Source organism: Lygodium microphyllum, unplaced genomic scaffold (genome assembly GCF_053477565.2).
Source record: "Lygodium microphyllum isolate KBCC unplaced genomic scaffold, Lygodium_microphyllum_v1.1.10 scaffold_171, whole genome shotgun sequence".
NCBI classification, from domain to species: Eukaryota; Viridiplantae; Streptophyta; class Polypodiopsida; order Schizaeales; family Lygodiaceae; genus Lygodium; species Lygodium microphyllum.
In genome coordinates, this window is record NW_028229654.1 from 151,985 (window position 1) to 157,412 (window position 5,428).

The window sequence follows — 5,428 nt, forward strand, 5'->3', positions numbered from 1 at the left end:
CAAGGAGTTGGAAGTCTTTGTCGATGACCTCTGTGTCCACTCGACTTGGATCGAACACTTAGACAAACTCCACACAGTCTTTGAGTGGGGTCGCTTATATCGTCTCTCCTTGAACCCCTTAAAGTGCCAGTTTTGGGTAAAGCATGGATGCATCTTAGGGCACGTGGTGTCGAAGAACAGCATTGCCACTGGCTTCTCGAAAGTCAGGGTTATTGTTGACCTTCCACCCCCAATCAACTATAAGGGAGTTCAATGCTTCCTAGGCCATACGGGGTACTATCGCCGGTTTGTACTGAACTATGCATTGATCGTCAGACCTTTGTACAAGCTGCTGATCGTCTTCGAATGGACCGAGGCATGCCAATGAGCATATGAAGAGTTGAAAAAGGCTCTAACCACAGCACCAATTCTATGAGCCCCAGATTGGACCATTACTTTCCATGTGCATATCAATGCTTCTAAGTTTGCCGTGGGGGCAGTGTTGTGCCAACCTAGCGAACACAACTTAGACTATCCAATGAGCTTTGCTAGCAGAAAACTCACTGAGATGGAAATGAACTACTCGACGACAGAAAGAGAAGGATTAGCCATGGTGTTTGCTGTGAAGAAATTCCGGCACTATCTATTGGCCACGCCTTTTACCTTTTTTGTGGAGCATCAAGCCCTCCTCTATCTAGTAAACAAACCTTGCGCTACAGGACGCATAGCTCGGTGGCTCTTTCTGCTCTTGGAATTCGACTTCTCCGTGGTTGTACGAAAAGGAAAACAGCACTACATGGCTGACCATATGTCACGCATTCCCACGGGAGAAGCCATTGGACAAGGCATTGTTGACAAATTACCCGACACCCATCTATTTAACCTGTCCAGCAATAGAGATTTATTCAAGGCTGATCTAACACCATATTGGGCAGATGACATAGTCCAAGTGCTTGAACACGGACTACCTGATCGACTGATAGAAAAAGCCCGGCTTAGGCGATTAATCCTTAAGATCCAGCCCTATCAAGCTGATCGGTCCTCGCAGGCCAACTCTATAGACTGGGACAAGAAGAATTGTTGCACAAATGCATATGCGAATATGAGATGCACGATGTGCTCTCAGAGGCACATAGCGGCATTGCTGGAGGGCACTTTAGCCGAGATACGATAGCACGAAAGGTGTTGCAATCTCAACTGTGGTGGCCCACGCTTTTCCACGATGCAGCGCGATTCGTCAAGCATTGTGACGAGTGCCAATGGACAAAAGTCCCGATTCGCAAGGATCAGATGGAGTTGACCCCAGTTATTGCACGACAACCCTTCGAAAAATGGAAAATTGACTTCATAGGACCCATCAGTCCTGCGGCACAGTATTCACAGGCCAAGTACATCATTGTAGCTACGGACTACCTCACGAAATGGGCACAGGCAAGAGCGACACGAAAAAACGATGCTACGACGACTGCCAAGTTCTTATGGGAGCAAGTGATCTTGCGATTCGGCTGCCCCATCGAACTGGTCAGTGACCAAGGCACGCACTTCATCAACGAAGTGATAGCGCATCTCCTGTCCACCTTTCTCATCATCCATCGCAAATCCTCACCATACTACCCTCAGGCAAACGGTCAGGCAGAATCCACGAATAAGATTCTTGTCAATGTCCTGACCAAGGTGGTCTCAGCCTCACGCAGCGAGACTGGGACAACAAGCTAATGGTAGCTTTGTGGGCTTACCGCACAGCTTATAAAACGGCTGTCAGTCAAACCCCCTTCAGGCTGACCTATGGAACTGAAGCGGTTCTACCATTAGAATTCTTCGTCCCTAGCCTGAGAATAGCACTTCAAGAACGATGGGAAGGGAAGGAGGCATGGATGCAATGCTTGGTCGAACTCAAACGCCTCTCAGAGATTCGCCTTCTAGCCACCCATGTGCTTATATGTGAGAAGGCCCAACGCAAGAGTTGTTTTGACAAGCATATCAAAGCGACTTTGAACAGGGTGACTTAGTGCTCCTCTACTCAATTAAGGGGCATAAGTAGAAAATGAAATTTAGAGGTCTTGGACCTTTCAAAGTTTGTGCGATTAGCCGCACAGGCAATGTCAAGCTCGAGACCTTAGACGGTGAGGGCATAAGCTTCTTCCATGGCAGTCATGTCAAGAAGTACTACCCTCCCACCCATCCTTTGCACAAGCCCCCGATGTTAGAACTGCATGTCAAGATACGAGTGGCCACAATCACTGAGATTGATGATGAGGATGAGGAAGTCGTAGAGCCCACATACCTCCATATCATGGTCACTGCAAAACAAACATGTGCTTTCAACACTTTGATCGACGAGGGAGCAGACTTCAATGTCTTAACTCACGATCATTGGACTCAACTTGGCAGACCACCACTTCAACCCACTAATGTAAAATTAAGCCCATATGGGGCCCATTCCTATGCACTTCTTGGCAAGTGCAGAGCCACAGTTTCTATTGAGTCTGAGACTATCCCAATGAATTTTTTATGTGTTGCCAAATGTAAAAACATAGGCATGGAGTCACTACTGGGGCGAAATTTCAAAAAGCAGACTCACTGCAATGTTGATTATGAGTCGCAGCGCATCCACCTCCCAATAGGCAATATTCGCATTGTCACAGCTTTCAACAAGGGCTGCACGACCTCATCATTGTCCGCAACGCCACCGGTAGAAATATCCATAACCAAGTTCAAGGAGGGGGATAGTGCGCAGCTGCCACCTCCCAAATTTTATGAATCGCAGCCCACAATAGCAAAACCTAAGGCCCAATAGCCTAGATTTCAATGGCAGCTTAAGCAACTGCACAACCACCGCCTAGGATTCGACGCTCCTATCCTCATAAAACCAAAAACTCTAAACCTAGGAGGCCAAGACGCAGTCACAGAAAGTGCCGCATGATCAAGCAACGATGGGTCCCTAAAGCCCTCTTGCATGCACAAGGCTACTACGTGGGCAACATCTGGTTGTGGATCCCTAAGGCTTACATGGCCAAAGGCACTACTCATACGCTGCCCTCAAGCTTGATCAACCCAAGTCCCATAAACCCTCCAAATCATAAACCGCAGTGCTCTCCAAAACCACAGCCATCCGACTCATCCATGCCTAAACCCAAGAGAGTCACACAAGCCTATCGGCCCAAACAACAGACTCCGTTACAAGAATCATCACCTGACAAAGTCAATCCGACTCCCCAAATCCAACCTGAATGCAGCAGTCTGTCCGTCGTGGCTGCTCCTAATCCACAGATAATCCAAGCAGCCCAACTGCAGACTCAAGAACACTCCCAACCGCAACTCTTCGTTGTCACAAGCTCTAGTTCTAGCAAACCTCGACCACTCGTTGGCCTTACGCCCTCCTATGAATGCAAATCCTTTTTAGCGCTGGCCGCGTCGACCTCGCTGAGGACATCGAGGATGACGTGATGGAATGCATTAAATGACTAGACACCACCTTCATGTCACTAGCACTAAGCTACGACTGCTTGGACTTAGGACTATTGGAGAAACCCTTTGCAACTGAAGTTAAAACGATGCCATGCTCCTGGGAGACCTTTGAATTCGCATTCGCAAAAGCTTCTCGCTCTGCCTGCTGAATTGCTCAACAACGAGATCTCCAAGGAGCAAGCCATCAAACAATGCCTCATCACGTCATACGATCAATGAACCACTTCTGCTATCACTGATCAAGAAATCACAGCGTTATCAAAGCTCGCTGATACTAACTCCATGTTCTTAAGGCATTGGTACACTCTTAAGCTGCAATGGAAAGTTGAAGGGTGCCGCATAATGACCAATGCTGAGCAGTGCCGCACTATCAAAACAACGGAATACGACCCCACATATGTCGCGCCAACCTCATATAGAGTGTTAATCACTCTTTGGGGCCGACCCATGGAAGAACACATCAAAGGACACCCCTACCTCGACCACTTGTTGACTGAGGAAGAGTTACACACTGCTAGCCGTGTCAACTCTAGTGACTTCCTAATAGATGTTCTCACATACATCACGCAAGTGGGGATTCGACCCTTTGATCTGGACCGCGAAGCTCACTTAGAATACAACCCCCAGTTCTATGATTGGCTCCTTCACAAGTAACTCCTACACCGCCATGCCGAATGCCCTTGCCCTTCTGACCCTAAATCCTAGGAAGGATTCTTCTCAAGCTGCAAGGGGAGGGGGTAAGGTGAACAGGTCAATCAAATCAAAATTAGTGAAACACATAAACATATATTATGAAAAACAGATGGGGTAAGAAAAAGGGCATGGAAACTTTGAAGTAAAGGGCAAAAAGTCAAAGTCTGAAAAGGAAAATCTACATTGGTTCTTAATGAATTCATTCAAAAAGCATAGAGTTTTTCTTTTTCAGCAATCAACAAGTTACTATGTGGAAAACACTAATGAAAATTACAGTTTATGACAGGAACATAAAATGTTGCAACAAGACCGTGCCCACCGACTCCCATTCACGAAGAAGGAAAGAGTGTAGTATGGCATATCCCTAGAAAACCACGCCTACAATCAACTGAAGTTTCGGACTATCCGAAACATTGAAGAAGTAGTGTCGAAGGAGGAAGCAGCCAAGAGAGTCATCGACCAATGCAACCTCACCAAGTATCTGGAGAAATTTGCGCAAGAGCCTGACCACACGAAGTATGTGGAGTTTCTCAGGACATACGACCCCGACCAGGAGTGCAGCACCATGACAATGGGAAGGAGAGAAAATGCTAAACAGGTATAGGTGCACTTGAATCCAGCCTTGGTGGAGAAGGCGTTGGGATTGGAACCAAAGATAGAGAAAAAACAGAAAAGGGATGTCTACACCATGCTGAAAATGAAAAGAGAGGAGGTGCTAACCAATGACGGTATCAGCATCCACGACATCCCTGATGTTGAAGCTAGGCTACCAGCAAAGCTAGTGCACACACTCTTCTCCAGCCATGCATCGAATCAGCATGCCTATGCTGGAGAATGTAGCAGCCCACACCTTAGATGAAGTCGACTGGAATGGGTATATCCGCAAAACCATTGACCAGGCGGCTAAAGCACTGGCTTTGGGAAGTACGCCAGTAGGTGGAGAGTCTCCAGCTTCCAAGGTCACAGAAAGGAAGAAGGCCTCGTCTAAGGCCTCATTTATCGAGTACGGAAGCATTTTGACTGCGCTCATCCAAGAGGCAATAAAAGAGACACAGAATGCAAAAGAAGGAGAAGGAGAAACGCCGGATAGGTCACCCCCTCACCAGGACAAAGAAGGGTCCACCGACAGAACTGAGACCGAGGAAGAAGGGGAAGAATAGAAAAGCAAGAAGACGACCAAGAAACCCAAGAAGAAAACAGCCCAAAGGAAGAAAAAGGATGACGAAGGCCGTAAGAAGGAGAAAGAGGACTTGGAAAGGGACAAAAAAGAATCCCTTAAGGAGGCCAA